This window comes from Meles meles, chromosome 5 (assembly GCF_922984935.1).
Source record: "Meles meles chromosome 5, mMelMel3.1 paternal haplotype, whole genome shotgun sequence".
Taxonomy (NCBI): Eukaryota; Metazoa; Chordata; class Mammalia; order Carnivora; family Mustelidae; genus Meles; species Meles meles.
This window is the reverse complement of record NC_060070.1, coordinates 70,595,825-70,619,457: the sequence shown is the minus strand read 5'-3', so window position 1 is coordinate 70,619,457 and position 23,633 is coordinate 70,595,825. Positions and strand designations below refer to the sequence as shown.

General features: G+C 37.0%; 1 long non-coding RNA gene across 1 annotated transcript; it reads left to right on the top strand.

Annotated features, from left to right (window-relative positions):
- Window positions 1-392: 392 nt before the first annotated feature.
- On the top strand, window positions 393-8,051 carry LOC123941772. The gene is made up of 2 exons (XR_006818353.1): window positions 393-1,270; window positions 5,408-8,051. It is a non-coding gene; the product is annotated as an uncharacterized LOC123941772 (long non-coding RNA).
- Window positions 8,052-23,633: the final 15,582 nt, after the last annotated feature.

The following is a 23,633-nucleotide window of genomic DNA, read 5'->3' as shown; positions in this document are numbered from 1 at the left end:
CTGCCTGCTGCTCTCCCTACTTGCTCTCTCTCTCTAACAAATAAATAAATAAATAAATAGAATCCTAAAAAAAAAAAAAAAAAAACCTTCTCTCATTTTTGCAAGGAAAAGAATACGTTTTCTTCTGTAACTTCACAAATCTGCCTAGCCAATATCCTCCTATTTATTAACAATACTTTACAATCTAAATTACTATTATTAACATATCATCTTTTTGTTTATAGATTTTTAACTTCTGGGAATATTTTGGGCGTAATCATTCTGTTTTGGACAAATTTACCATCAGTGTTTACACTTCTCTATATTTATAAGCTTTTAGTGCTCAGTGCCTCAAACAGTCAGGGTTAATCAACTAGAGTAGTCTGCTTGTTACTTCAGCCAGAGGATTTCACAGAGGGAATTGAGCACTAAAAAAACTCGCTGGAGGAGTGAGGGTCAGAGCAAGCCTCTATGACTTTGGGGGTAACCCAGGAAGTTCCTAGATACTTAACCAACCACCTTATTGTAGCTGGCAGCCCTGAGGCGGGCCGTTGGCCGGAGAGCTCCAGAAACCGCTCTGAACCGCCATGTCCAGTATCATCGGCATCGTCATCACCATTCTCATTCTCATTATTCTCGTCCATAAACACTGACAGGTTTATGTGATGGATTGTCCGTTGGACACTTAATTCTTTATTCCATCCTGTGTCTATGCCTTTGCAATGGTCTCTTCAAGGGCAGAGTGTGGTTCTTCACTGCTGGAATTTGAACTCGGTCATATGACTTATTTCGGTCAATAGCATAGGAGCAGAAGTGACAGTTTGCTAGTCTAGGCACTAAAAGTTCTGTGCTTCCCCTTGCACACTTGCTCTTTTCCCGTGGCTGTGTTATGAGCTTCCTCCCAGCTTGCTCCTGCCCCCGCAGCCTCGGTCCCGGAAAATGTACACACTGGCCAGAGCTGCCTCCATCAATCCGCAGAAACACAGAGAATAACAAAGCCATACGGCCAAGCCCAAGCTTGATGCTCTGAACCCCATTCTGCTCACACAGGAGTAAATAATAATAAATGATGGCTGTTTGAAACCTCTGTGTTTGGGGTAGTTTGTGGTGTAACAGGTGCACTAACACACTTCATTTCGGATCGAGCTCCACAGAAGACCGACCACAGACAGAGTCGAGTGAAGACACCCGCTCTCTGGCTGAATTATAATAGAGGTTTTGCCCACATGCTGACGCCTCTGTGAACACGGCCCAGAGTAGTGCTGCAGAAAGTGAGGGAGCGTGGGGAGAGGTGAGGCTTGGTGCCAGTTTCTGCCTTCTGTGTTTGTGCCACCTTCCCCAGTCTGCCAGCTGGTGCAGCTGCACCCTTTGGACAAATGATACAATATCCTGGGCATCAGCCGAATGGTACCACACATGCGAAGAGCCACAGCTGCTCTTTGTCGTGTTTCTTGCTGTTCTTGGCTCCGTTGCCATGCCTGGGGGTGGCAGATTTCTACGCGTGAAGTGTGTCTTTCCAAGATTCATAGATAGCGTGTCTTTTCAAGATTCTCAAATTTGGTCAAGGCTGCCACTAATGATGAGGACTGCGCATCTGGAAAATAGGCCAGGTTCATTTTTGCATTGTTTGATTTTTTTTTTCTCAAAGTAATTGTACAAGTAACTAAATCCTATAAAATAATGTTATAATATCATATAGTTCACCCTTCCTGGAAAAAAACTAAAGCCTCACCCATATCTTAATGTATTTTTTACATTTTTTTAAAGGTGGGAATATTTCTTCTTTTTTTGCTTTGTATATTGACATTCATACCAGCACATATGTGGATAAACCCTGTGTGTTAATCATTCAATAAATCAAATGTATAATTACTGTCCATTTCTAAGTAAAAAGGTGATTTGTTCTGCATGGATGTCCTGAGATCATTGAAAATCATTATTAATTAGTACATGCTTCTGGTGACTGTGATCCATCTCTAAAATTTCTGAGCTTGATTTGAAATCTAAAAAAGAGAGAGCAAGGATAAATGTGAGCCCAACAGAATAGTGTCACATTCCTAGTCCATCCAAAACTTAAAGTTTATTTTTTTAAATTGAATCAATGGAGATGGGAGAAAGAATAAAAAGAGAAAAAAGGAAATCACATATCTGGTCCAGCCAGGGTTCATAATTTAATGGGATGGACTACAGTCTCCCTTCACAATATTATCAGTGAGAACATAAACAAATAAATACATGGAGTAGTTGTTTACAAAGCTGCTTACAAAATAAACACTTGGGGAGTTTTTTTAAAACTATCAGTACCTTGCTTCACTCAAAGCCTTTTTTTTTTTTTAAAGATCTTATTTATTCATTTGAGAGAAAAAGGGAGAGCTCATGAGCATGGGGAGGAGTGGAGGGACAAGCAGACCCCCTGCTGAGTGGAGAGCCTGAACGTGGGGCTCGATCCCAGGACGCTGAGAGCATGACCTGAGGCAAACGCAGACATTTAACAGACTGAGCCACCCAGACACCCCCCAAAGCCTTCTCATTTAGTTGGTCCTGGGTGGGATCAAGGAGTTAGTACTTTATGGAAGCTCCCCACATGATTCTAGTGTGCAGGGTTACCCTGGCTAGTACATGGCATTTTGAATTGATCTTAAGTCCAAGAGATGCTAAAATAGATACACCACGTATTTTCAGACTTCTTTAGAGGATTTGAGGTTACAAGCAAGGTTTGAAAAGGAAGAAGCATGGATTGACATAAAAAGGCATTTTCCTTTTAAAATCAAATTCCACCAAGGATGCCTGGGTGTCTCGGTCAGTTAAGTGTCTGCCTTCTGCTCAGGTCATGACTCCAGTGCTTGCGATCAAATCCCACATCAGGCTTCTTGCTCTGTGGGGAGCCTGCTTCTCCCTCTCCCTCTGCCTGCCACTTCCCCTGCTTGTGCTCTCTCAATCTCTCTAACTATCTCTATCTCTCCCTCTGTCAAATGAATCAATAAAATCTTAAAAAAAAATCAACTCCAACATTTGGATTTTCTCAAGTCTTACCATTTCAATCGGCAAGACCTAGATTCATTAATTTGTGAGATGATGATCTTCACCCGCTAATTTCTTTTATCAGTATTTTTACCAAATGTTAGTCTAGATTGCATTTTCTTATCTGTCTTCTTTGTAAAACGATGACTTCACTCTATGATGTGCTGGAACAGTGTATGGTGGCTTGCAAGAGCTGACTGTGCATGTTTTGTTCCAAGTCTCATGTTCAGGAACATTGGGTTGGTAGATTGAAATTAGCCATGGTAAAAAAGTGTTTGCATCATGGACATTAGCGAATGCTAAAAAATCAGATGCTCTCGGATCCCAGAGAGGACTATTAAACACTTAGTAGCACACAACCGATTTCAGGAGAAGAGAATTATAGCACATAAGTTGATTTTTTAATTCTTTTTCTCCAATATCTTCAAATTGAAAGTCTCTATTTTTAAGTATCAATTGATCTGGGAAAAGTAAACTTACATTTCCCAAGGATGTCTCTTGTATATTTTAATTTCCTACTGAATTCCCCTCGTCTTACCCCTTCCACCCACAACAGAAATTCCCACATAGTCTATGCTGAGAATAGATTTACTGGTGTTAGCTTAAGAATCGGTCTATGGGGTCTGTGAGAACCCATACCACAGTGTTCAATTTTTCTTGTCAGCTACACAGCAATCCTTTTTTGTTTGATGATAAAAGATAACCAAGAAAATAAATTAACAGTCTTATGATTGACCCTTTTTTGGGGTTTTGTTTTGTTTTGTTGTTATTCGAGGAAACCCAAAATGAAGCAAAATAATCAAATTTTGCCAAGGAAAACATTTCCAACCATTTCAATTACTGTTTTAATTGGCTAGGTCTGGCTGCCAGATTATCCTCTAATCTCTACAAGAATGTTATTTGGGAAAAGTTGAAATATGCCCTGCGTGGAAGCCACATTCATCTCTTCAGCACATTCTAGTTGGAATAACTCTCTCAGCATACTGGAATCATATTAGAGTAAAATCGGGAGTTCCTGGAAGAACATAATCCATAGATCATATAAAAGTCTAATTCACTATCTGCATATTATTGAAAAGTCTGAAAAATGTTGCATGCCCAAGTCCAAGATAAAGAAAAGTGAGGATATTGAGATGTTTGTACAGCAAATACCTCTGGACTATGAGCAGATGTATGTGTGCTCCTGTGTGTGCGCCTGTGTGTGTGTCTGTGTGTGTATTAAGGAACATAACAACAGAAGGAGGAAAATGGTTGCAATTACTCGAATGGGTTCATGAAAGCATCTGGGGATGTGGGATGTGTTTTATGAAGACTTTCTGGAGAAATTGTCCCAGATGCTTATCAGACTTTGTTTGGAGACAGGAAGAGGCTTTTCTTATTTGTTTTAACTGAGTCTTGAAAAGATTGATTTTAAGACTAGATTATGACATTTTCAGACTGCCATTTCAGTGTGTTCTCATTCAAGTGGGATGAAGAGTTACTGTGCACATTATTCTTTAAAGTTATTTGTCGTCAGATTCCACAAATAGACTCCAGAAAATACACACACACACACACACACACACACACACACACACACACACACACACACACACAATATGTGTGGCTATGATAATCAGTTGGGTTTTTTACCATAGACTAGTCTCTTTAATAAATTTGGGTAGTCAGGCCCTGTATTAAAATTATAAAATTTAAACTAACATTAAGTTCACCAGCATCTGTTTCCTATGTTGGGGCAAGGCCACCAGGAAGAAGCATGCATAATTGTGCAGTTGAAACCAGTTTTGTTGTGGCCTCTCAGAGTACATAGGTCTCCAAGAATCTACTCTGTGGTGTCATTAAGGGGTGTGGAAAAGTGGCCTTGTACGTCACAGGATTAGGTGACTGGACCTGGGGTCCCATGCATTAATATTCTCCAATCAGCTTTTTTACAAGAGTCTGCTACAGACAAAGAAGTAGCTTGAAAATCCAGTCCCCATCATTTAATCCCAGAATAGCACTAATTCATCAAAAATCATAAATGTAATTAATCTTTAGATCTGAAGTGGTCAAGGGAGAATGGGTTCAGGGGGAGAGAGAGAGAGTACAAATTATGTTCAGGCCAAAATAATATCCAGAGTCCCAAAGCCCGTATCAACCATTTCTTACCTTTCTGATCAGTGATTCATTTATATTGTACAACTAACAGATCTTCTCAGCTTCTTACTGGCACTTGTGATGCCCCAGACTTAAGAGAAACTGGCTGAGAAGCCAGATGTGGAAGGCTTCAACTCAATCTGGATCACTGCTCCAATTTCCCTCAGTCTTTGTTGTTTCTAACAAACTTGTATTTGCATTATACCATTATCAGACCGAGCGGGATTCTAATATATCTCCTGTGCTTTTCACTTCTCCATCCCACACACAGATTTTTCAGCAGAGATTAAACAGATGGAATGGAGTGTGGCAATAAGACCAGCCCTTTCACCTCAGTGCCTCTGACAACCAAGTGAGAGAGACTGCTGCTGGTGGGTTCTTAACAACTGTGGGGATTCTGAATTGAACTGGACATGGAACAATTTCCACATATAAAGCACATTCTGTATTAGCAATGAATTTGAAAGTCTTTCACTATATTTAGGTTCTGAAAGTTTGTGGGTGATGTGAAAATCCACATATGCTCACATATGGAGCACATACATACATGCCGTTTCTTGCTGTGTCACTGAGAGGAGAAGTGTGTGAGCCACTGTTCTCAAGTAAGAGACAGCACAGAAGAATTCATTTCAGCCTGAAATGGCTGATTCAGTCACTAACCATCAGACATGCAGATAGCATCAGGTCTATCTTGACCTAGCTGTATAACAGGATGCACCAAATTCCTTCAGGGACATGAAAATAAAAAATTTCTTCTTTTTGAGGAAACCTGTGTTTATTATATACGTCCATACCATTTTGTTGTTGAGAAAGGAGGAATGAGAGCAGTATTCCAAAAGGATGGAAGACTTTGGAGGTGAGCACCATGTGTTTATTGTTGTTTGGAGTGGACCTTTTCTTGCCCTCCATGTATGTGCTAAATGAAGTAGGATGTGGTTAGTCATGTGGTTTGTAGCTAAATTAGATTGTCCATGGGAATCAGCTTCTTAGGCCTATAACAGAGACCTTAAGTAATATTTTGTAAATACTGAAAGAGAAGTCTTTCTAAATAAACATCATAGAGCAAGAATTTGGGGATGCTAATTAACATTTTACATTTATAGAGATTTTATAGATTTCATACTTTGAAAAAAAACCTGACATGGTAGCCAATATAGGAAAACTAACAAAAGATTCACATGCAGTGAGAGTTGTGTTCCTACAGCAGGAAATAATTATGGTCAGCAATGTGGGAGTAGAGTCATCCCAAAGTTAGCTGACTGTAGTGGATTAAGTTCACATCTGGCTGATACAGACTATCCAAGTCTGATTCTGGGAATGCAGGGAAGTATTTGACAGTCCTGTGATTTGATCCTATCTTTGTGAGCAGCATCCTCAATGCATTCATTATGACATCATTTTATGGACAATTCATGGACCAAGAAGATCTGAGAATCCCTGGGGTGAAGAGAAATGCCACAGACATGCAGGGTCTTGGATGTTCAGTGAGTAAACAATGGTTTTTAAGCAGTTTCTAAGGCCTGAGAAATAGTTGATCATCACCCAGGACTACACCCTTCAGCATGAGTTTCCTTGGGGAGGAGTTGGATACATCTGCAAGCCCCATATTGGCCCCACATGTTTCTAACACATTAGAGTGAATAAAGCTAATATGGAGAAGCTTCTGTTGAATGGAACTCTTTAAAGGAAAATGTTTGCGTGAGGAGTCTGAATGCTAAGACATCAATGCCTTGTTTCATTGGTGCCAGTTAATTCCCTGTCATAGTACTGATATGCATAAGGCATGGATGCAATGTTGCTCTGGAAAGAAAGAAATTCAGAAAATTCTTAAATCTGCATGCATAAGCCTTCACGATGATAATATTTTAAGGATTATATGGAAAGATAACTTCCAGCTCATTAGATGTAGGTATAGATATAGAGAGATATACATACACATATATATTCATACTCAGATATAGATATACATAAAATAATCCTTCATGGACATTTCAATCTACTTTTTCCGTATTAGCTCTTATTACTCTTAAGATTCTACATGATGCATCCAAACCAGACCTATATCCTTCCATTATACTTACTCTGCTTTTGCACTGCTACCTCTACCCGGTATCACCACTCTCTGTGAGTCTCCTTTAAGACGACTGAAAGATATGATTAAGTTTCTCTGAAAGATTTAACTTCACAATGACCTCGTCCTCTGCTAGCTTTCAGGACTATGTTTTTATGTCTCTCATTTTCCATTCCATTCCTTCTTGTGTCATCATCTTTTGGGTACATGCTCAAAGATATTGGGTGTGCACTTCAACAAATGTTACATTTTAGACATGACCAGTTAGCTTTTATTTTAGGCAATTTTGCTTGTGAAAGACAGAGCTGATCTGCATTTTTCACTGAGTTAACTTGACTTCTCTTTTTGTGACTGAATCCAGCCAATCAAAATATTACGTACATATCTGTAGTCATGTAACAGAAATGGTTGCATTTGCAAATGGATCCCCCATAATCTCTCCCTTTGACAATAATAATATCCCTTGACCTCCAAGTTAAAAAAATCTGTATCTCCCATAGAGAAGGCTTGTGAGGAAAATGGTTTTGGCCTTTTGGAATTATTCTTAACTAAATTCATTTTACTTTTCGGGCTCATGATGTCAAGTTAGATGTTTGTTGAAAAAAAAAAAAAAGAATGGTATTCTCTTGACTTATAGACATACCCTTAATTCTAAATGGACCACATAAAGGTGAAACATGTTTAACTTAACAAATGTAAGTGGAGTGTGGGCTTCTTTTGGCATTTATTGATTTGCCTGTCTGCTTGTTCATAAGATGTATATTACTCCCTTATGATCCTTGTGCCACATGAACAATGTGACTATTACTGACTTCTAATAAAAAGTACCATCACATTCTCTCAAGTATTATCTCACTGTGTGTGTTTCTGAAAATATGAATAAAACCTCAGTAATAGTAAGAACACAATGCCTATTTTAAAGAGGAAAATTAAGAAATGAAAGTTTTAGTAAGGCACTTATTCTCAATGGAACCTACAACTTCCTTTACAAATTATTGTCTGATTCAGCGCCTGGTTTCAGAAAAAAAAAGACACATTGTACCAAATTAAAGTTGCTTTAAATGACAAATATAGAGACTCTAGTGTTTCATGTAACAAGAATTCAGTGCAAAATTTAATTTTAAATGAAAATGAGACTAAAATCAGTTAATACTTACATTGTCAGTCAAAACATTTCTATGCTATTATAAAACACCAGACTTGTTTTAATATGCATTTATCTCAAAGGGTGAACATATTTCAGTGACTGGAAATGTAGTATCTTATAAAGAACATGGGCTTTTGCATCAGACAGATTCAGATTCATATATTTTGGTCCTTAATAGCTGTGTACCATTGGTACACACTTAAACCAAACCCTAGATTCTTCCTCGGTGAAAGGGAAATAATTACACTTTTTTAGAAAGCTGTAGTGACATGCTTACTGAAGCACTATTTATAAAAGCAAAACTGGAAAACAACCTCATTGTTCAATTTCAGTTGTATTCATCAGATGTTGACACAATAATGCATGCAAAAAAGCATCTCCACAGTCTGTTATATGCAAAAGCAAGCCTTTATTCTAAAGCCTATGTGTCTGCAGATCAACTGTGATTGGCTGATTTAGACCAGGCTTGACTGGGCTGCTCTGTGGTGACAGTACTTGGTCCAGTTTGGGTTCAGATTTGTTCCAGATGTGCTTATTTTTTGGAGGTCCCAAACAGAAAGGACCAGCAGCTATCTACAGTGAGTCATCAAAACATTAGACCCAGACCAATTTGGACAAGGACAATTATCATTTCTGCATAAAATTCATTAACTGCCATTGGCCAAAATAAGTTCCATGGCTAAGCTTGAAATCGACAGTGTTAGAAAATCATCTGCTGTAGGAGGGGAGGGAAGCAAACATTTGCTGTTTAATAATCCAGACTACCACAGTAGCTAAATAATGTTTTAATGATAAAGCAAGATTCACATGATAAAGGCTATCTATCATTAAAAAAATAATAACGTAATAGAATAAAAACGATTGGCATAGTAATATGCTTATGATCTATTTTCAAGGGAAAAGAACACATAAAAAGACATCTGTGTGAAGAATTATAGGAAGGTTTGGGGCAAAATATTAACTGACAGTGGTTATCTTTGAGGAATGAGATATTGGATGATTTTTATTTCTCCCCCTTTCAGTGTTTTCCAAGTCAGCTAGATTGATTACATATTTTTTTGTCATTTTAAAGTTAATTAATAAAACTTGTTTTTCAAATTTTGGAAAAACATAGCTTCTTATTTGGGGCAAGAGCATCACCACATTGCTATGGCTCAAGCAAGAAAAGAAATGTGAAAGAATGTTGTAAATTACAAAGCAGAACAAAATGTAAGAGATTATTTTTATAATTTGGATTATGTCTCAAATTCCAGTATTCTATATTCAAGTAGGTTTTCCTTGAAATACAAAAAAAAAAAAAAAAAAAGTTTCATTTCATTTTATCTTTAGTCCCAAAAGATAGTTTTACTTAGTATAAAATTCTAAGCTGATGCTTCTTCATTTCTTTCTGAATTTACTTTCAGATCTCTAAAGATATTATTCTGGCTTCCAGTATTATTACTGAGAGGTCTGCTTCGGTTTAATTTTTATTTGTTTGAGGTTATTTTATCTTGTTTCTATTTTAAGAACTTTTCATCTTTGATGTGCTGTTTGACAATATACCTGGATATGCTTTTTACACTTGGACTCCCCTGAAGCTAAAAGTTGATCTCCTTTGTATTATTAGAAATGTCTAACTCATTAACACTTCAACGGTCTCCTTACATTCTTTCTCCCTCTCTCTTTACTCTCTTTCTCCATCTGAAACTTCAGTTACCTTCTTCATCTTCTGTTTTGCTTAACCCTATACTTCATATATTTTAATTTCTTTGTCTCTGTACTATATTCTGTTTAAAGCCTTTCCCGATTCATTATTTGGTTCTTTTTTTACAGGTATCTGGTGATATTTGAACAATTTCTTGTCCTCTTGGTAATCTTGATATCTTGCTTCTCAAAACATGTGACTGATGATGTTCACTTCAGGGTCTGTATGTACCTTTTCAAAACCTACAATATTTTGAGTCCAATTATTTTGATGATGCCCACTCAGTTGCTTGATTGGCTTCAGTCTCCTTCTTAGAATGTTCTTTCTCAGTTCATTTACTGAGATGTCACCATTTGGAGGCTTTTGTGTCGGATTTTTGTTGTTGTTGTTGCTGTTGTTCTTGTATCTTCCCTGGCATCGATTCCAGGCTTTGTTTCTATGTAGCCCATGCAGCTGTGGACCACCAGCTGTGGCACATGCTCTCAGGACAAACAATGATTTTGGAACTTGCTTGCTTCTTTGTATTCATACCTTTTTGCTATCTGCCCATTAAGATTTCCTTGTCTTTTTCATCAGTTCAGACAAGTAATACAGAAATATATCATTTTACAAAAACGTATTCATATTTGTAGGTATTATTTTCTGGGAGAATCTTTCTGAACAACTATCCTACCATATTTTCAAAAATAAAAGTGCCTAATCATCTTTTAAATTACCTACTTACCTGGAGACAAATGAACGCCTTTTATGGATATATGTTTTGCGATGCATGCAGAAATCCCTGAAACTTAATCCCATACCTGATATATATAAAACAATGAAGGAATAAAGAAGAAACGAATGGAATCAATCGTATAATCTTACAGCGTAAGATCCTTGAAAAATAACTACAAAGTCAAAAAAATGTAAGACATTACTATTTCCCCAAAAGATTTGGATGTCATAAAAACTTTCTCATTTTAGTGTAAAGATGCCTGAAAGAGATTTCATAGCCTAGTGAAAAATCTTAATTATCTGAGAAAGTTAAAACATCAAAATATTTCTAAAAATCTATCATTTATGCATAACTAGATACTTTAAAAAATATACTACAATTGATATCAGACCACTATGCTTTAATTGCCTAGTTTTAACTTGTTTGCACCCAAGAAAAAGGCAGCCTGATGAGTGTCTTTAATCCCTAACTTTACTTTGAAGAAATTTTCTGTCCTCTATATGAAGGAGCCTAAATGATAGAGATAAAAAAAAGACAATTTGTGGTAAAAATGCCTATATTTTAGGGAAAGATTTGGGGCCTGTGTCCTAGAGGAAGATTTGAAGCATAGTAACTTATTTTTTATTTTATCAGCTGTGTATGGCCTGATCATTAGAAACTGAATTTCATGGGTTGCATTTTTTTATTTTTAGGTTTTGTTTTGTTTTTGTATGTTTGCAATATTTGTAAAGCCAAGCATTTAAACATGGAAACAGACATGAAATTTTTATAAACTTTTTATATATTTTTATATACTTTTTATATATTTTTATACTTTTTTTATACTGGGATGTTAATAAGGTTTTTTAAAAAAAAAACTACATTGATGAAAATTCCTGGGGAAAGGGCCGACCTGTGTTAGTGTGTGTGTGTGTGTGTGTGTGTGTGTGTGTGTGTGTTGTGTCTACCTGTGTGTTTACACTTGTTTGTGGTTCACATATTTTGTGGTTGGATTATCCAAAGTTTGTTCCCTCCCTTCTGATGAAGACTTGCATTCCAGCTTCATTGCAGTGTGCAGTTCTTCTGTGTGGTTTGCTTTTTCTTGCATCTGAAAATAATTTGAGAGAAACAGAAACATAAAATTTGATTTGGCCTGAAAAATTTTTTCTTCATTTCTTTTTAAAATGTGACCAGTCCAGCCATTTCTATATAAGGATAAAGAGTCAAAGACTGGCTAATCCAGGAAAAATGTGAACCTGAAGACTTCTTCACATCGGATATTTAGACAAACCAATCCCAAAATATCCAAGACTTATTCCTTGGCTCTGAGAATTACAACATCATAGGGATAGCTCTTTTCCCATTATTGGCAGATCTTTTGCTTGTTCACACTTTGCCATTGAGATTTACTTCTTAAGATTCTTCTTGAAAAGATTGAGTTTAGAATGAACACTGTGCTCCTAAAGTCACAAGAAATGCAAGGCAAAATGATTTTATTTTCAGGCATCAGTGCAAAGTATTTAAATCTGAAGGACTTCACTCCAAAATTAGACCAAAAATAGAAATCATTTTCTAAACTATGGAACATCCAATTCAATGAAACACCACCCAGGCATATTTATAAGAGTTTTGAAACTATGGTTTGTGTTTATTATAAAATTAAATGGAAAAGTAAGCTCTAAAATTATATGATGCTACATGAACACAACTATGACTTCTTTTAAGGTTAGAATAGAAAAAAATAAATTAGATAAAAATGCACCATCGAACTCTTAATAGTCTTTATCTTTTTGTCTAGAGAGTATGAAATTTTTAAAAAACTGTCACTTTTCTAAAATTAATGTGTGTAGGTATTTGATTTTTATTTCTCTATTATTGATTGATTGATTGATTTGGAAGGGGCCGTGTGTTAAGGTAGAATATATTTCCAGGAGCCTGAGTTCTGATTCTGTTCTTTACCATCTAGTCATGAGGGCTTTATACTGGAATATTTATGGTCCAAAAATACTGTTATCCTGTGACTGTATTTCATTCATGCATTATCCTGGTGATACATTAAAAAATGTATTTTCTATTCTACTTACATTATATAAGGAATCAGATAGCTGTTTATAAATATATTCATACTGACAGATGTCACAAATCACATTTTTCACTATGAAGTGACATTATGAATGCGAACGTTTGCCTTAATGACCCCAAAATGGCTGGATCTGGCAAGGTTTAAGGTGATTGCTGCTTAATACGGAGAATAAACACCAATATGTAGTACTGACAGAACAATGAAAGCAAATGTGGGTTAAGAACCATCACTTTTATGGGTTTCTGTGTGTTAGGTTGTCTCATGCAAAGACTCGTTTCTTTAACTCTTAGATATTGCTTTAAATCCTCAGGTTCTAGTGGGTATTAATCATAATAAATACCTCATGTGAAATTATTTACCAAATAACTGAGTATATTTTCTCTCAATCTAACTTTTTACATCATCATACTCAGTCAACTTAGCTCTAAAATAAAAGGAAACCATGAAAATTTCCAGAATGTTTAACTCTAATGTATACCCTAGCTCTGATTTTCACCTGACATAATCTAGCTTTCAATATGAACTGTAGAATGTGCCTTCGATAAAAACCTATCTCTCAATAATCACTCTCAATGTGAATGGCCTAAATGCACCCATAAAACGACACAGGGTTGCAGATTGGATAAAACGACAGGACCCATCCATATGTTGTCTACAAGAGACCCATTTTGAACCTAAGGATACACCCAGACTGAAAGTGAAGGGATGGAGAAGCATCTTCCATGCCAATGGGCCTCAAAAGAAGGCCGGAGTAGCGATTCTCATATCAGATAAATTAGATTTTAAACTAAAGACTGTAGTTAGAGATACAGAAGGACACTACATAATTCTTAAAGGGACTATCCGCCAAGACGATCTAACAATTGTGAATATCTATGCCCCCAATATGGGAGCACCCAATTACATAAGAAAACTATTAATCAAGATAAAGAGTCATATTGATACGAATACAATAATAGTAGGAGATCTTAATACGCCTCTCTCAGAAATAGACAGATCATTGAAGCAGAAAATTAATAAAGAAATAAGAGCATTGAATGAAACATTGGACCAGATGGACCTCATCGACGTATACAGAACATTCCACCCTAAAACAACAGAATATTCATTCTTCTCAAGTGCACATGGAACCTTCTCCAGAATAGACCACATACTGGGTCACAAAGCAGGACTCAACCGATACCAAAAGACTGACATTATTCCCTGCATATTCTCCGATCACAATGCTTTGAAACTGGAGCTCAATCACAAGGAAAAGTTCAGAAGGAACTCAAACACCTGGAAGCTAAAGACCACCTTGCTTAAGAATGCTTGGATCAACCAGGAGATCAAAGACGAACTTAAACAATTCATGGAAACCAATGAGAATGAAGACACCTCGGTCCAAAACCTATGGGATACAGCAAAGGCGGTTCTAAGGGGGAAATACATAGCCATCCAAGCCTCCCTCAAAAACATTGAAAAATCCAGAATACACCAGCTGTCTCTACACCTTAAAGAACTGGAGAATCAACAACAAATCAAACCAACTCCACATGCAAGAAGGGAAATAATCAAGATTAGAGCAGAGATCAATGAGGTAGAAACGAGAGATACAGTAGAACGTATCAATGAAACTAGAAGCTGGTTTTTTGAAAGAATCAATAAGATCGATAAACCATTGGCCACACTAATCCAAAAGAAAAGAGAGAAAGCCCAAATTAATAAAATTATGAATGAAAAGGGAGAGATCACAACTAACACCAAGGAAATAGAAACAATCATCAGAAATTATTACCAACAGTTATATGCCAATAAGCTAAGCAACCTAGATGAAATGGATGCATTCCTGGAAAGCTACAAACTCCCAAAATTGAACCAGGAAGAAATTGACAACCTGAATAGACCGATATCTAGTAATGAGATTGAAGCAGTGATCAAAAACCTCCCAAAAAACAAGAGCCCAGGACCTGACGGATTCCCTGGGGAATTCTACCAAACTTTCAAAGAAGAAATAACACCAATTCTCCTGAAGCTGTTCCAAAAAATTGAAGCAGAAGGAAAACTTCCAGACTCTTTTTATGAAGCCAGCATTACCCTGATCCCCAAACCAGGCAAAGACCCTACCAAAAAGGAGAATTTCAGACCAATATCACTGATGAATATGGATGCAAAGATTCTCAACAAGATCCTAGCAAACAGGATCCAGCAGCACATTAAAAAGATTATCCACCATGACCAGGTGGGATTCATCCCTGGGTTGCAAGGTTGGTTCAACATTCGCAAATCAATCAGTGTGATAGAACACATCAATAAGACAAGAGAGAAGAACCACATGGTCCTCTCAATTGATGCAGAAAAAGCATTTGACAAAATCCAGCATCCGTTCCTGATGAAAACGCTTCAGAGTATAGGGATAGAGGGAACATTCCTGAACTTCATAAAATCTATCTATGAAAGACCCACAGCAAATATCATCTTCAATGGGAAAAAGCTTGCAGCCTTCCCGTTGAGATCAGGAACACGACAAGGATGCCCACTCTCACCACTCTTGTTCAACATAGTATTAGAAGTTCTAGCAACGGCAATCAGACAACAAAGAGAAATAAAATGTATCCAAATTGGCAAGGAAGAAGTCAAACTCTCTCTCTTCGCAGATGACATGATTCTTTATATGGAAAACCCCAAAGACTCCACCCCCAAACTACTAGAACTCATACAGCAATTCAGTAACGTGGCAGGATACAAAGTCAATGTACAGAAATCAGTGGCTTTCTTATACACCAACAATGAAAATACAGAAAGGGAAATTAGAGAATCGATTCCATTTACTATAGCACCAAGAACCATAAGATACCTGGGCATAAACCTAACCAAAGAAGTAAAGGACCTGTACTCGAGGAACTACAGAACACTCATGAAAGAAATTGAAGAAGACACAAAAAGATGGAAGACTGTTCCATGCTCTTGGATTGGAAGAATAAACATTGTTAAAATGTCTATGCTGCCTAGAGCAATCTATACTTTTAATGCCATTCCGATCAAAATTCCACCGATATTTTTCAAAGAGCTGGAGCAAATAATCCTAAAATTTGTATGGAATCAAAAGAGACCCCGAATTGCTAAGGAAATGTTGAAAAACAAAAACAAAACTGGCGGCATCACGTTACCCGATTTCAAGTTTTACTACAAAGCTGTGATCACCAAGACAGCGTGGTACTGGCATAAAAACAGACACATAGACCAGTGGAACAGAGTGGAGAGCCCAGATATGGACCCTCAACTCTATGGTCAAATAATCTTCGACAAAACAGGAAAAAATATTCAATGGAAAAAAGACAGTCTCTTCAATAAATGGTGCTGGGAAAACTGGACAGCGATATGTAGAAGAATGAAACTCGACCATTCTCTTACACCGTACACAAAGATAAACTCGAAATGGATAAAAGACCTCAACGTGAGACAGGAATCTATCAGAATCCTAGAGGAGAACATAGGCAGTAACCTCTTCGATATCAGCCACAGCAACTTCTTTCAAGATATGTCTCCAAAGGCCAAGGAAACAAAAGCAAAAATGAACTTTTGGGACTTCCTCAAGATCAAAAGCTTCTGCACAGCAAAGGAAACAGTCAACAAAACAAAGAGGCAACCCACGGAATGGGAGAAGATATTTGCAAATGACAGTACAGACAAAAGGTTGATATCCAGGATCTATAAAGAACTTCTCAAACTCAACACACACAAAACAGATAATCATATCAAAAAATGGGCAGAAGATATGAACAGACACTTCTCCAATGAAGACATACAAATGGCTATCAGACACATGAAAAAATGTTCATCATCACTAGCCATCGGGGAGATTCAAATTAAAACCACATTGAGATACCACCTGACACCAGTTAGAATGGCCAAAATTAGCAAGACAGGAAACAACGTGTGTTGGAGAGGATGTGGAGAAAGGGGAACCCTCTTACACTGTTGGTGGGAATGCAAGTTAGTGCAGCCACTTTGGAGAACAGTGTGGAGATTCCTGAAGAAATTAAGAATAGAGCTTCCCTATGACCCTGCAATTGCACTGCTGGGTATTTACCCCAAAGATACAGATGTAGTGAAAAGAAGGGCCATTTGTACCCCAATGTTTATTGCAGCAATGGCAACGGTCGCCAAACTGTGGAAAGAACCAAGATGCCCTTCAACGGATGAATGGATAAGGAAGATGTGGTCCGTATACACAATGGAGTATTATGCCTCCATCAGAAAGGACGAATACCCAACTTTTGTAGCAACATGGATGGGACTGGAAGAAATTATGCTGAGCGAAATAAGTCAAGCAGAGAGAGTCAAGTATCATATGGTCTCACTTATTTGTGGAGCATAACAAATAACATGGAGGACATGGGGAGATGGAGAGGAGAGGGAGTTGAGGGAAACTGGAAGGGGAGATGAACCATGAGAGACTATGGACTCTGAAAAACAACCAGAGGGTTATGAAGGGGCGGCAGGGGGGTGGGGGTGGGTGGGAGGTTGAGGAACCAGGTGGTGGGTAATAGGGAGGGCACGTACTGCATGGAGCACTGGGTGTGATGCCAAAACAATGAACACTGTTATGCTGTAAATAAACAAATAAAAATAAATTAAAAAAAAAAAGAATGTGCCTTCGACCCATTAGAAGTTATATATTTTTCTATTCTTTACTGTATTTCATCAGAAATACTTTTCCCTGTAATCAAAGACTGATGCCTTCCAGTACCTTCAAGTAATACCTTCTGCGGATATGATTTCTTAGTAGTTTTTTGAAAAATGTTATAAAATAGCTTACTGGAGACCACAAACATTCCCCTGCATCATAGTGCAAATTATATGCAAGTCTCATGAGCAGCCTACCTCTTTAAATTAACCAGTAGAGAATTCTGACAGTGCTTTGTCTCTGAAATTGTAGCCTGTGCCATTTAAGGCAGACCAATCACCTTAACCATTTTAAGAGCACATTTGTCCTGACCAGTCTGGTTGAATTTTTTCAATGAAAAAGTCATTTTTCAAGCAGTAAACATTCTTATGGATACAAAATCCATATGGAAACCTGGCATTTTAAAGTGAATACTGGAAAGCGTTCCACAAAACTATGGTCATCACTCAAGCTAGACGTTCAAATGGGTTTTATTCAAGATAATTATAGATAATTGTAGATAATTCATTTAGTTGAATGAGGCTAAGGAACAAAATTTTAGGTAGAGACAAATACTGTTGCTTTATTGGGTCTTATTAAAATTCTTAACATTTTGTATTATACATACTGATTGACCTGGCTGGGTAAAGGGCTTACCACATCCCTTAGGGAGCATAGATTTCCATAGTAAAACTGGGGTACTATTAGCAGACACTTGGGAATGAGGCTTCAGAAGGCAAGAAAAAAAAAAAAAATCCAGTGCTTTTTATTTATTTTCCTTGTTTGTTAGAACCAATGAGGTATATGCATGAAAAAAGTTTCCCCCACAAGTCCTAGTTATTTGAAATATTTGAAACTTCTTTTCCTTTTTTCCTTCTTCCTGATTTTTCCCCTCCCTCCCTCTTCCTTCCATCTGTCCTTCTTTTTGCCCTTTTGTCATCCAACACTTCCCCGCTCCTTCCTTACTCTTCCCTTTCTTCCTTCCTACCTTTTTTCTGTCATGACCACATTGTCATTCCAAAGGACAACACTAAAGATTGGGGCCTAGTTCAAGTTGATAATTGACATTCAGATTCAGATCAAACAACAGTTCATTTATCATGGCTTTTTCAGTTTTGTGGCTTGCTACAAAGTCATTTAGATATTTGCGAAGAATTAAGCTATTCTTCACTGAAAGTCCAGCTAATATTGTGCATCTTTTACATACTGGCTGAATTTGCCATATTATCATTAGATCAGAAGATGCTATATATGCATGGTTTGGGGCTTGTCTATGATTATGAATCGCTGATCCAGTAGAATCCTTCCAATGACAACACACTAAACTTGATTGCAATTAAGATGATTCACATTTTTTATATCCAAGCATATATAGAGACGGATCATTTTATACTGAAGTAATACAGTCAATGGAGCTGATTTCAAGCTATATCTTTGAAATGCAAATACTTATAGAGAGAGATAGGAGTTCAATTAAAATTGTCAGTGAGAGAAGAAGATGGAATAGACATACTTTCCTTATTCGTCCTGCCATGGACAACTAAAAATCCTGGGATTGAGCCCCATGTTGGACTCCCTGCTCAGCAGAGAGCCTGCTTCTCCCTCTCCCTCCCATTGCCCTCACCTCCTGCTCATGCTCACGCACTCTCTCTCTCTTAAATAAATAAATAAAATCTTAAAAAAAATAGAGGCATACAGGGGCAGTCAAGCTGTGCCAGCTTCCAGCTTTCTATTTCCAGGTTACCTTCTTTAAAAAACAAACAAACAAAACTAAATATGGGAAGATATACAAAACAAACATATGAAGACTGAAAGATGAGAGAAGAAGGAAGACGGACTAGGAACTCAGGACCCAAGAAATGACACAGTGGTGAATTCCCTGTATTTTATTTTTGCCTCATATAGCCCAGATTTGGAACTAAAGAAACTGATAACTCAGAAACACAAGTGGATATGGACCCAAAAATCCCCAACAAAAGCCTGTTCTCCTTAGCTAAAGGACCAGGATTAGGATGGTCTAGCAAGAAAGAAAGGCAGTTATTTTAGACAATAACTGCTCTACTTTAGCTAAATACCACAGGGAAGAAAAATCTGGCCCACCCTCATCCATGCCAGTGAATGCTAACAGGAGAGTCTAGATTTCCACTATCATCAGGCTATGAGGAATGCCCCTCAACATTGGGGCAAGGTCAGAGAAACTCTAGTGTAGCATCAGGATTTTCACCACCATCCAGCAGTAAGGAAGTCATCTTCCCATTCTCTGGAGTCACGTGCAGAGCAATAGGATGTACTCCTTTCTCTACCAGCAGGATGGTATCAGAGGATGCTTATTGGGGGGTCTGAATTCTCACCCACATCAAGCACTAATAAGGAGCCCCTTCTCTTTTCAGGAATCAACAGAGGTTGAAACAAAAACTAAAAACCCATCTAGCAGTAGTGAAGTAATGCCCACACTTCGCCTGCCACAGTGGTGTAAGAAGAAGCTATAAAATTACCAGATACATGGAGGAACATTATAAAATGTTAAAATGTCTGTTCACCAAAAAGACCTAGCAATCTTAAATGTATATGCACCAAAGAACAGAGCAGCCAAATAGGGGAAACAAAAACTGATCTAACTGAAAAGAGAAATAAGTCCACTGTTACAGCTGAGGATTTCAACATCCTTCTCTCAATAATTGAGACAAATCAACAAAGATATAGAAGAACTCAACACTACCATCAACCTACAGGCTTAAACTGATATTCATAGAAAACTGCCCCAATACCAGCAGAACACACATTCTTCTCAAAGATCCATGGAACTTTGCTGAAATAGATGATACCCTGGGCAGCAACATAAACTACAACACATTTAAAATAACTGAAGTTAATACAAAGTGTGATCTTGGACCACACTGGAATAAAACACATACCAATAGCAAAAAGATAACAGGAAAACCTCTAATCATTTGGAAACTAGACAACACATTTGTTACCATGGGTCTAAGAGAAAGTCTCAAGGAAAATTAAAAACATATATATATATTGAATTGAGTGAAAATTAAAATACTGTATATCAAAATTTGTGGGTCATAGCTAATGCAGTTCTAAGGGGGAAATTTATATCACTAAATGTTTATATTAGGAGAGAGAAGATATTTCAAACCAATAATCTACACACAAAAGTTTGATAAATAGACCAAATCTTCAAAAAGCACAAGCTACCACAACTCACCCAATAAGAAATAGATCATGAAAATAATTGCAATAAGACTAGAACCACTAAAGGAATTGAATTCATACTTTTGAAACTAATTATACAAATATTTAAAGAAAAAGTAATATCCATTATATATACAATATTTTAAAAAAAAAAGAATAGGAGCAAACATTTCCCAGTTAGTTTTATGAAGCTAATATTACCCTGATACAAAAACAAGACAAAAGTAGTACAAAAATTAAAAGTACAGACTAATAACCCTCATTAATATAAAGTAAAAATCCTTAACAGAATATTAGTAAATACTATTCAGCAATATATAAAAAGAATTATATGTCATGACAAAGCAAGGTTTATTTCTGGGATGCAAGGCTAGTTTACTATTTGAAAATCAGTAATATAATACACCATATTAACAGTCTAAAGAATAAAAATCACGTAATGGTATCAGTTGGTGTATAAAATGCATTTGACAAAAATTCAGTATTTATTCATGATTAAAAACTCCCAGAAAATTAGGAATAGAGGGGAAATTCCACAACTTGATAAAGTGCATTTTCAAAAGCAAAAATAAAAACTCTACAGAAAAGAGAGACTTAATGATGAAAGACTGAATGCTTTCCACCTTAGATTAGGAACAATCCAAAGATTTGTGCTCTCACTGTTCCTGTTCAAAAAGTAACTGAAAATTCCAGTCAATCCATATGATAAGAAAAGGAGACAGAAACCATAGAAATCTTTACACCCCCAAAAGTGAAATACTTAGGTATAATGCTAACAAAATATGTGCAAGATGAGGAAAACTACAAAACTCTGATGAAAATGAAATAATAAAAAGAATTAAGTAAGTGGAGAGATAGTCCATGTTTGTGAACTCAATATTGTTAAGATGTTAGTTCCCAACTGGCCGATAGATTCAGTGCAATCATAACCAAAATCTCAGAGAATTATTTGGTAGCCATCAGTAAAGTGGTTCTAAAGTTTCCATGGAGAGGCAAAAGATCCAAAAGAGCCAACACAGTGTCAAAGAACAGGTTAGAGGACTAACACTACCTGACTTTAAGACTTACTATGAAACTACAGAAATCAAGATAGAGTGATATTGATGAAAGAACAAAGAGATCAATGGAACAGAATAGAGTACCCAGAAAGAGACCCACAGAAACAGAGTCAGCTGATTTTTGACAAAGAAGCAAAGGCAAGGCAATGGCGCAAAGATGATCTTTTCAACAAATGTGGTGGAACAACTGGATATCCACGTGCAAAAAAAAAAAAAAAAAATCTAGACACAGGCCTTACACACTTCACAAAAAATAACTTGAAATGGATTATTGACATAAATTTAAAGAACAAAACTATAAAATTCCTAGAAGATAACATAGAAGAAAATCTAGATGATCTTGGGTGTGATTTAGGTACTACATCAAAGGCAAGATCCATGAAAACAATATTTGATAAACTGGACTTCATTAAAATTAAAACCTACTCTCACAGCATAATACCAAGAGAATGAGAAGATAAGGCAGAGACTGGGAGAAAATATTTGCAAAAGACACATCTGATAACTGTTTCCCAAAATATACAAAGAACTTGTAAAACTCCAAAATAAGAAAACAAACAACCTAATATAAAAAATGGGTCAAAGATCTCAGCGGACATGCCACCAAGGAAGATATGCAGATAGCAAATAAGTGTATGAAAATACGCTCCGTGTTATATGTCATCAGGGAAGTGCTAATTAAAACAAGGAGATAACCACTACAGATCAAGTAGAATGGCCAAAATCAGGAATTCTAGCATTAAATGCTGGTGAGGATGTGGAGCCATAAGAATTCTCATTGCTGATGAGGATGAACTGGCACAATCCCTTTGGGAGACAATTTGGCAGTTTCTTACAAAACTAAACACACTCATACCATACAATCCAGCAAGCACCATCTTTGGTGTTTACCCAAAGAGTTGAAAACTGATGTCCACACAAAAACTGTACACAGATATTTATAGCAGCTTTATTTATAATTGCGCAAACTTGGAAGTAAACACGTCCTTATGGAGATGAATGGTTAAATAAACTGTGGTACATCCAGATAATAGAATATTATTCAGCTCTAAAAGGAAATGAGCTTTCAAACCATGAGAAGAGGGTTGCCTGGGTGGCTCAGTAGGATAATCGTCTGCCTTCGGCCCAGGTCATAATCCTAGGGTCCTGGGATCTAGCTCTGCATCGGGCTCCCTGCTCAGCGAGGAGACTGCTTCTCCCTCTCTCTCTGCCTGCTGTTCCCTCTGCTTGTGCTTTCTCTGACAAAAAAATCTTGAGAACAAAACCAAACCATGAGGAAACTTAAACTCATGTTCCTAAGTGAAAGAAGCCACTCTGAAAACACTACATACTGTATTATTCCAACCATATGACATCCTGTAAATTACTAACTAGGGAGATGAAAAAAAAAGTCAGTAGTTGACAGGGGTTGGGGAATAGAGAGATGAGTCGGCAGAGCACAGAGGAGTTTAGGTCAGTGAAAATACTCTGCATGATAACATAATGGTGGACACAAGTCATTATATATTTGTCCAAACCAAGAGACAGTATAACAATGAGTGAACCCTAAGGCAAACTATGGACTTCAGGGTGATAATGATGTTCAGTATGTAGATTCATCTAGCATAACAAAGGTACCCACTGGTGAGGGATGTTGATAATGAGTGTGGACAGGGGGTCTATGAAAAATCTCTGTGCCTTCTTCTCAATTTTTCTGTGAGTCTAAAACTGCTCTAAAAAATTAAAATCTTTAAAAAAAACCCACACAGATTATAAAGGAAAAAATAAAACTGTTCATATTTGTAGAGGATATGATTGTCTCTGTAGAATATCCCAAGGAATCTATAAACTCCTAGATTTGATAAGTAAGTTCAGCAAGATTGCAAGATAAAAGATAAGCATATAAAATTTAATTGTCGGTCTCCCACA